The sequence below is a fragment of the Zootermopsis nevadensis genome, unplaced genomic scaffold (assembly GCF_977971745.1).
Source record: "Zootermopsis nevadensis isolate Lab colony 2312 unplaced genomic scaffold, Znev_1.0 Znev_ptg000025l, whole genome shotgun sequence".
Lineage (NCBI taxonomy): Eukaryota > Metazoa > Arthropoda > Insecta > Blattodea > Termopsidae > Zootermopsis > Zootermopsis nevadensis.
Window position 1 is genome coordinate 10,018,460 of NW_028259157.1, and position 10,723 is coordinate 10,029,182.

General features: G+C 40.0%; 1 long non-coding RNA gene across 1 annotated transcript; it reads right to left on the reverse strand.

Moving 5' to 3' along the window:
• Nucleotides 1-327: 327 nt before the first annotated feature.
• On the reverse strand, nucleotides 328-2,537 carry LOC147872646 (uncharacterized). The gene is made up of 3 exons (XR_015537070.1): nucleotides 2,504-2,537; nucleotides 2,198-2,311; nucleotides 328-467 (listed from the first exon to the last, which is right to left on the reverse strand). It is a non-coding gene; the product is annotated as an uncharacterized LOC147872646 (long non-coding RNA).
• Nucleotides 2,538-10,723: the final 8,186 nt, after the last annotated feature.

A 10,723-nucleotide genomic window follows, 5' to 3' on the forward strand; every position in this document is an offset into this window, starting at 1 on the left:
GATGATGATGATGGTTGTTCGACAATGACTACTGCATATATTATTCTTGATTCAAATCTGATATTTGGTTTCAAATAATAAGGCATAAATTAGTAAAATTATTGTCGTGTTTGTTGTCATTACAGCGCTGATAAAAGATTTACGACGGGAGAAACAATATCTGTAACTTATCAATTGCGTATGTAGCACTAGCGAATAATGAAACTTGTCAACACTCACCACCCTTTCGAGTTGTCATATGACACTCACCACCTTTATAGTTGATGATCGATGACAGGTCGGAAGACTGGAAGATCTCGGTGTGGCGCCGAGACGCATCTCTTGAGCTCGGCGTCGCAGATCGGAAGACTCGAGGATCTCGGCGTGGAGCCAGGAAGCATCTCTTGAGCTCGGCGCCGCAGATCGGAAGACTCCAGGATCTCAGTGTGGAGCCAGGAAGCATCTCTTGAGCTCAGCACAGCGCAGCGCTAAAAAAACCCAATAATTTTCAGTCACATTGTTCATACAATTTGAATACAAAATTCTTTTTATACCTCTAAGTGAATTAATTTTAAATTTATAAATGTCTAAGCAATTGCACTACGGCAAGAGGCCCTTACAAGCGGAGAAATTTTCAAGAACAAAATAAATTTAAGAAGTCAAGAAACGAGTTAAAAAATTCTTTTATTACAGAATACAGAGTGTGGTTATAAACCATCACCTTAATAGAATTTATAAATCATTGTAAATAACAATTTCTATTTTTTAAGTGTCAACAAGCGAACTTCAAGACATGCCTCGATTTCGGGCATCAATTGTTACTGCCTCATTAGCAAGAGAGCAAAGGAATTTCGGCCAAGAAGCATTGAATGACTTCCGACACACGCTGAAGATAATACAAACCTGTCTTTCACATTCTTCGAGTACAGGGGTAGAAGACTTTTCCTGTCCTCACGAAATTGCAGGTACTCAGGCTAATTAGACCACTTGATTCAGAAACACAGTGTAAAGTCAGTAAAACTATGTCATTCACTTTTAAATATTCCGTCTTTACGAGGTGCGATCGGAAAGTTTCAAGACTGCGCCTATAAAAACCCGTACACTTCTCTCAGGTATTAAATTCATCCATCACCCTCGAAGTAGTTCTCCTGGGAGTGAACACAACGATCCCAGCGCCGCTGCCAAGCCTGGAAGCATCCCTGGAAATCTTTCTTTGTCAGCCTGTCAAGCACCATCTGCGATTCTGCCTGGATCTCTTCTATCGTCTCAAATCTTCTTCCCTTTAGCTGAATTTTCATCTTTGGGAAGAGGAAGAAGTCACACGGAGCTAAATCCGGCGATCCGCCAAGATCTTTGAGCTCCTGACAAACAAGAAGTCGATTCTGCTTCTGGTCCTCAGACAGGATGCGTCGCATGTGGAGTTCTTCCTTTAGAATCAGCTGACAGGTCCCATAGCCTATCCCAACAATGTCGCACAAGTCGTTGATGGTACGACGTCGATCTTCGTGAATGGCCTGCCGAATCTTCGTAACATTTTCGGGCGTTGTGCTCCAAGATGGTCATCCAGAACGCTCGTCATCATCGACAGAGGTTCGGCCATTTTTAAAACGTGAATGCCACACAAAAGTTTGTGCACGACCCATTGCGGACTCCCCAAATGCTTGCTTTAGCATTTCATAGGTTTCCGTAGCCGTTTTGGCGAGTCTTTGGCAAAATTTGATGCACACTCTTTCTTCATGAAAATCCGAAATCGCAGGAGGGTCGGTGTAATGCACTACCAAAACGCACGTAACTAAGAAACAAATGCTAATTCGATGATGCCGGCTGGCACACTGATTCACTATGAATGTAGGCCGCACCCCCTAAAGGCAGAAGCTCGTACTACATCTGGTTCGCTCTCTATTGACACAGTCTGGAAACTTTCCGATCGCACCTCGTATTTACTATCGCAAAGTGCATTTAATTATGGTGGTAGATTCCAAAATGTGATTCGGCGAAAATCCTGCATAAATCTACCAAAGTCCACAAAAATTTTGAGCTGAAGCCGCTCACTTCTCGAAGGAACTTCTTTTTCCACGTCTATCGTTAGCCTCGTTTCATATCTCAAAACAAAATACTTTGTTACTCTTTAATTTTACTTCATGTATCAACTTTTCAACTACGTAAGACTTTTAACATTCGAAGAAATAAGTATTGCAAAGAATTCGAGAGAACTCACCAATCATGATGCAGGTACATGCAACCCTGGGGTTGGGGGCGGTAGCCGAGGTCCTCTGGCAGAAATCTCGAATTATGAAGAGCGGTCATGGTCCTCCTCCGGTTGTCGGAACTCCTGAAGAATTAAGATGGGGGTACCAATTAACAATTACATCATCGCAGTTTACATATCAATTTTATGTGCAATCTGCCAAATAAGAGAAAATAAAGGAAAGTATAAAGTTCATTGCTCATACTACATATGCATCAAGAGCCCTTTCGAGCTCAAAAATACAAAAGAGAGTGCCCCAAACAAGACAAAACTCACCACTGCACATTGGACGGAGTACAACCCCATGGTTGGGGGGCGGTAGCCAAGGACCCTCTGAACGGATTCCCGGATTATGAAGAGAAGAAAGGAACTGCACCCACTACAGCTGGTGGCGGAGGCAACGGTCATCGTCCCCTGGACGGAATTCCTGAAACATTAATAAACGAGTACCAATTAACAACTACATCATCGCAGTTTACATATCAATTTTATGTGCAATCTGCCAAATAAGAGAAAATAAAGGAAAGTATAAAGTTCATTGCTGATACTACATATGCATCAAGAGCCCTTTCGAGCTCAAAAATACAAAAGAGAGTGCCCCAAACAAGACAAAACTCACCACTGCACATTGGACGGAGTACAACCCCCATGGTTGGGGGCGGTAGCCAAGGTCCTCTGAACGGATTCCCAGATTATGAAGAGAAGAAAGGAACTGCGCCATTACAGATGACATCACCAGACAACGTCCCCCTTGGTACGGCAGTACTGGTGGTCACCTTGGAAGGGTGCTGAAAGGAGATAGCGAGTCTCAATTAATAAAATCTTCATTGCAGTTTTCATGATAATTTGAATTTGATTCTCACCTGCGACATCAAGTTTCAGCAATGTTGGTGGTCCACGGGTTGGAAATCATGAAAAAAAAAAACAGTTCTAGTCAACATCATTTCAGTTTTAATAAGAACTTTGTCATTCAAAAAGCAAAAAGTGATGCCCCAAAATCAAGAAAACTCACCAATTAAAGGAACACAAAACACTCCGCCCCCTAGGTTAGACCGTGGTGAAGAGCCTGTCGACACCTCTGGAAAGAAAAAACACTTTCATTATTCAAAATACAAGGTCCCATACCACCAGAAAGTATTCATCACCAAAAATAGAGAAATATTCAAAAGTCAAGTAAACTCATCTTTATAGTGCAAGCGACCAGACAACGCTCCGCCCCCTAGGTCCGACTGCTGTGAAGAGCCTCTCGATACCTCTGGAAAGAAAAGACACTTTCAATAAAAACAATATTAATGCACTTTCATTATTTAAAATACAAGGTCCCATACCACCAGAAAGTACCCATCACCGAAAATAAAGAAATATTCAAAAGTCATGTAAACTCATCTTTATAGACGAAGCGACCAGACAACGCTCCGCCCCCTAGGTCCGACTGCTGTGAAGAGCCTCTCGATACCTCTGCAAAGAAAAAACACTTTAAATTAAAACAATATTAATGCACTTTCATTATTTAAAATACAAGGTCCCACACCACCAGAAAGTATTCATCACCAAAAATAGAGAAATATTCAAAAGATAAGTAAACTCATCTTTATAGATCAAGCGACCAGACAACGCTCCGCCCCCTAGGTCCGACTGCGGTGAAGAGCCTCTCGATACCTCTGGAAAGAAAAAACACTTTCAATTAAAACAATATTAATGCACTTTCATTATTTAAAATACAAGGTCCCATACCACCAGAAACTACCCATCACCCAAAATTAGAGAAATATTCAAAAGTCAAGTAAACTCATCTTTATAGTGCAAGCGACCAGACGACGCTCTGCCCCCCAGGTCCGACTGCGGTGAAGAGCCTCTCGATACCTCTGGAAAGAAAAAACCCTTTCAATTAAAACAATGTTAATGCACTTTCATTATTTAAAATACAAGGTCCCATACCACCAGAAACTACCCATCACCCAAAATTAGAGAAATATTCAAAAGTCAAGTAAACTCATCTTTATAGAGGAAGCGACCAGACAACGCTCCGCCCCCTAGGTCCGACTGCAGTGAAGAGCCTCTCGATACCTCTGGAAAGAAAAAAAACTTTCAATTAAAACAATGTTAATGCACTTTCATTATTTCAAATAGAAGGTCCCATACCACCAGAAAGTATTCATCACCAAAAATAGAGAAATATTCAAAAGTCAAGTAAACTCATCTTTATAGAGGAAGCGACCAGACAACGCTCCGCCCCCTAGGTCCGACTGCGGTGAAGAGCCTCTCGATACCTCTGGAAAGAAAAAAAACTTTCAATTAAAACAATGTTAATGCACTTTCATTATTTCAAATAGAAGGTCCCATACCACCAGAAAGTATTCATCACCAAAAATAGAGAAATATTCAAAAGTCAAGTAAACTCATCTTTATAGAGGAAGCGACCAGACAACGCTCCGCCCCCTAGGTCCGACTGCGGTGAAGAGCCTCTCGATACCTCTGGAAAGAAAAAAAACTTTCAATTAAAACAATGTTAATGCACTTTCATTATTTCAAATAGAAGGTCCCATACCACCAGAAAGTATTCATCACCAAAAATAGAGAAATATTCAAAAGTCAAGTAAACTCATCTTTATAGAGGAAGCGACCAGACAACGCTCCGCCCCCTAGGTCCGACTGCAGTGAAGAGCCTCTCGATACCTCTGGAAAGAAAAAAAACTTTCAATTAAAACAATGTTAATGCACTTTCATTATTTCAAATAGAAGGTCCCATGCCACCAAAAAGTATTCATCACCAAGAATAGAAAAATATTTGAAAGTCAAGTAAACTCATCTTTATAGAGCAAGCGACCAGACAACGCTCCGACCCCTAGGTATGGCAGTAGTGGTGGTCACCTTGGAAGGGTGCTGAACAGAGAGAGCGAGTCCCAAATAATAAAAACTTCATTGCAGTTCTTAAGGTAATCTGAAGTAGAGCCTCTCTTATTCAGACGAAATGACGTATCTGCGACCCCAAGTTTCGGTGAAGGCTGTGATCAAATTGTCGGAAACTCTGAAAAACTAAATGCAAGTTACAGTTAATAGTTGCATTCTGGTGAGGGCTTTGGTTGATTCGGTGATGAAACTTCGGGATCAGTAAGCCACCTAGTTAGTTAGTTAGTTAGTTGCAATCTAGTGTTGATAATAATTTAAAATACAACCTGCCAATTACGAAGAAAACTGAAGAAGGACATAAGGTTACATGCTGCTAGCACGTATGCTTCAAAGGCTTTTCACGCTCAAAAAGAAGGGAAAATTGGCTGCAAAATCAAGAAAACTCACCATTTTAAGCCACATGTCTTAACTCTGCCCCCTTGGAATATCACTTGTGTCACCTTTAGAGAGAAAACAACCAGACGCGGTCCCCCTAGGTTCATTTGCAGCAGAAGTGGACAGGTTGGAATAATGCTGACAGAAGTGAACGAGGTCCAGTTAATAAAAATTTCACCTTGGAAGAATGCTGAAAGGAGAAAGCGAGTCCCAATTAATAAAAACTTCATTGCAGTTTTCATGATAATTTGAAGACCTACTACAAGACACATCAAAACAATGAGACACAACAAAACAATGAGACACAACAAAACACACAAAATAACACAAATCATAAGAATACAGGAAAATGAAACACTCAGCCCCCCAGGTACGACAGTGGTCGAAAGCCTGTCGACACCTCTGAAAAAAAATGAGTTCCAATTAAAACAATGTTAATGCAGTTTCATAATTTAAAGTTCCATCCATACAAATAACAAAGACGCAAATAAAAGATACAAGGTCTCTCACTACCAGCAATTATGCATCAACAGAAATCAAGAAACATCCAAAACTCACCTTTACAGAGGAGACGACCAGACACCGTCGCCCTAGGTACAGCGGTTTTGGTGGTACTGGTGGTCACCTTGGAAGAATCCTGAAAGGAGAAAGCGAGTCCCAATTAATAAAATTTCATTGCAGTTCTTAAGGTAATCTGAAGTAGAGCCTCTCTTAATAAGAGGAAATGACGTATCTGCGACTCCAAGTTCCGGTGAAGGCTGTGATCAAATTGTCGGAAACTCTGAAAAACTAAATGCAAGTTACAGTTAACAGTTGCATTCTGGTGAGGGCTTTGGTTGATTAGGTGATGAACCGTCAAGTTCGTTAAGCCATCTAGTCAGTCAGTTAGTTAGTTAGTCAGTTAGTAAGTTAGTTAGTTAGTTGCATTTTAGTGTTGCTAATTTAAAATACTACCTGCCAAATACAAAAATATAAACAACATAAGATTACATGCTGCTACTACGTACACGTCAAAGGCCTTTGACGCTCAATAAGAAAGAAAAAGTTGTCCCAAACTCAAGAAAACTCACCATTTAAAGCGACATGACTTAACTCTGCCCCCTTGGTACGGCGGTGATGGTGGTACTGGTGGTCACCTTGGAAGAATGCTGAAAGGAGAGAGCGAGTCCCAATTAATAAAAACTTCACTGCAGTTTTCATGATAATCTGAAGACCTACAATAAGACACATCAAAACAATGAGACACAACAAAACAATGAGACACATCAAAACAATGAAACAGAACAAAACAATGAGACAGAATAAAACAATGAGACACAACAAAACACACAAAATAACACAAATCATAAGAATACAGGAAAGTGAAACACACAGCCCCCCTGGTACGAATGTGGTCGAAAACCTGTCGACACCTCTGGAAAGAAATGAGTTCCAATTAAAACAATGTTAATGCAGTTTCATAATTTAAAGTTCCATCCATACAAATAACAAAGACGCAATAAAAGATACAAGGTCTCTCACTACCAGCAAGTATACATCAACAGAAATCAAGAAACATCCAAAACTCAAGTAAACTCACCTTTACAGAGGAGACGACCAGACACCGTCGCCCTAGGTACAGCGGTTTTGGTGGTACTGGTGGTCACATTGGAAGAATCCTGAAAGGATAAAGCGAGTCCCAATTAATAAAATTTCATTGCAGTTTTTAAGGTAATCTGAAGTAGAGCCTCTCTTATTGAGACAAAACGATGTATCTGCGTCACCAAGTTCCGGTGAAGGTTGTGATCAAATTGTCGTAAACCCTGAAAAATTAATGCAAATTACAGTTAACAGTTGCATTCTGGTGAGGGCTTTGGTTGATTAGGTGATGAACCTTCAGGTTCGTTAAGCCATCTAGTCAGTCAGTCAGTCAGTGAGTCAGTCAGTCAGTCAGTCAGTCAGTTAGTTAGTTAGTTAGTAAGTTAGTTAGTTAGTTGCATTTTAGTGTTGCTAATTTAAAATACTACCTGCCAAATACAAAAATATAAACAACATAAGATTACATGTTGCTACTACGTACACGTCAAAGGCCTTTGACGCTCAATAAGAAAGAAAAAGTTGCCCCAAACTCAAGAAAACTCACCATTTAAAGCAACATGACTTAACTCTGCCCCCTTGGTACGGCGGTGATGGTGGTACTGGTGGTCACCTTGGAAGAATGCTGAAAGGAGAGAGCGAGTCCCAATTAATAAAAACTTCACTGCAGTTTTCATGATAATCTGAAGACCTACAATAAGACACATCAAAACAATGAGACACAACAAAACAATGAGACAGATCAAAACAATGAGACACAACAAAACAATAAGACACAACAAAACAATGAGACAGAAGAAAACACAAGTCACAACAAAACAATAAGACACAACAAATCACACAAAATAACACAAATCATAAGAATACAGGAAAATGAAACACTCAGCCCCCCAGGTACGACAGTGGTCGAAAGCCTGTCGACACCTCTGAAAAGAAATGAGTTCCAATTAAAACAATGTTAATGCAGTTTTATAATTTAAAGTTCCATCCATACAAATAACAAATACGTAAATAAAAGATACGAGGTCTCTCACTACCAGCAAGTATGCATCAACAGAAATCAAGAAACATCCAAAACTCACCTTTACAGAGGAGACGACCACACACCGTCCCCCTAGATACAGCGGTTTTGGTGGTCAGGTTGGAAGAATCCTGAAAGGAGAGAGCGAGTCCAAATTAATAAAATCTTCATTGCAGTTCTTAAGGTAATCTGAAGTAGAGCCTCTCTTAATAAGAGGAAATGACGTATCTGCGACTCCAAGTTTCGGTGAAGGCTGTTATCAAATTGTCGGAAACTCTGAAAAAGTAAATCCAAGATACAGTTAACAGTTGCATTCTGGTGAGGGCTTTGGTTGATTAGGTGATGAACCTTCAGGTTCGTTAAGCCATCTAGTCAGTCAGTCAGTCAGTCAGTCAGTCAGTCAGTCAGTCAGTCAGTCAGTCAGTCAGTCAGTCAGTCAGTCAGTCAGTCAGTCAGTTAGTTAGTTAGTTAGTTAGTTAGTTAGTTAGTTAGTTAGTTGCATTTTAGTGTTGATAATTTAAAATACTACCTGCCAAATACAATAATATAAAGAACATAACATTACATGTTGCTACTACGTAAACATCAAAGGCCTTTGACGCTCAATAAGAAAGAAAAAGTTGCCCCAAACTCAAGAAAACTCACCACTTAAAGCAACATGACTTAACTCTGCCCCCTTGGTATGGCGGTGATGGTGGTACTGGTGGTCACCTTGGAAGAATGCTGAAAAGAGAGAGTGAGTCCCAATTAATAAAAACTTCACTGCAGTTTTCATGATAATCTGAAGACCTACAATAAGACACATCAAAACAATGAGACACAAAAAAACAATAAGACACAACAAAACAATGAGACAGAACAAAACATAAGTCACAACAAAACAATAAGACACAACAAATCACACAAAATAACACAAATCATAAGAATACAGGAAAATGTAACACTCAGCACCCCAGGTACGACGGTGGTAGAAAGCCTGTCGACACCTCTGAAAAGAAATGAGTTCCAATTAAAACAATGTTAATGCAGTTTCATAATTTAAAGTTCCATCCATACAAATAACAAAGACATAAATAAAAGATACAAGGTCTCTCACTACCAGCAAGTATGCATCAACAGAAATCAAGAAACATCCAAAACTCAAGTAAACTTACCTTTATAGAGGAGACGACCAGACACCGTCCCCCTAGGTTCGGCAGTTTTGGTGGTCAGGTTGGAAGAATCCTGAAAGGAGAGAGCGAGTCCCAATTAATAAAAACTTCATTGCAGTTCTTAAGGTAATCTGAAGTAGAGCCTCTCTTAATAAGAGGAAATGACGTATCTGCGACTCCAAGTTTCGGTGAAGGCTGTGATCAAACTGTCGGAAACTCTGAAAAACTAAATGCAAGATACAGTTAACAGTTGCATTATGGTGAGGGCTTTGGTTGATTAGGTGATGAACCTTCAGGTTCGTTAAGCCATCTAGTCAGTCAGTGAGTCAGTTAGATAGTTAGTTAGTTAGTTAGTTAGTTTGTTAGTTAGTTGCATTTTAGTGTTGATAATAATATAAAATACTACCTGCCAAATACAAAAACATTAAGAACATAAGATTACATGTTGCTACTACGTACACGTCAAAGGCCTTTGACGCTCAGTAAGAAAGAAAAAGTTGCCCCAAACTCAAGAAAACTCACCACTTAAAGCAACATGACTTAACTCTGCCCCCTTGGTACGGCGGTGATGGTGGTACTGGTGGTCACCTTGGAAGAATGCTGAAAGGAGAGAGCAAGTCCCAATTAATAAAAACTTCATTGCAGTTTTCGAGATAATTTGAAGTTGTTTCTCACCTATTATGTAAGATAAGATGATTTATCTCCGACCCTAGGTCCATTTGGTACAGCGATTTTGGTGGTAGTGGTGGTCACCTTGAAAGAATGCTGAAAGGAGAAAGCGAGTCCCAATTAATAAAAACTTCATTACAGTTTTCGAGATTATTTGAAGTTGACTCTCACCTATTAAGTAAGATAAGATGATTTATATCCGACCCCAGGTCCATTTGGTACAGCGATGTCGGTGGTAGTGGTGGTCACCTTGAAAGAATGCTGAAAGGAGAAAGCAAGTCCCAATTAATAAAAACTTCGTTGCAGTTTTCGAGATAATTTGAAGTTGTTTCTCACCTATTATGTAAGATAAGATGATTTATCTCCGACCCTAGGTCCATTTGGTAGAGCGATTTCAGTGGTGGTGGTGGTCACCTTGGAAGAATGCTGAAAGTAGAGAGCGAGTCCCAATTAATAAAAACTTCATTGCAGTTTTCGAGATAATTTGAAGTTGCTTCTCACCTATTAAGTAAGATAAGATGATTTATCTCCGACCCCAGGTCCATTTGGTACATCAATTTCGGTGGTAGTTGTGGTCACCTTGGAAGAATGCTGAAAGCAGAGAGCGAGTTCCAATTAATAACAACTTCATTGCAGTTTTCGTGGTAATTTGAAGATGATTCTCACCCATTAAGTAAGATAAGATGATTTATATCCGACCCCAAGTCCTCTTGGTACAGCGATTTTGGTGGAAGTGGTGGTCACCTTGGAAGAATGCTGAAAGTAGAGAGCGAGTCCCAATTAATAAAAACTTCA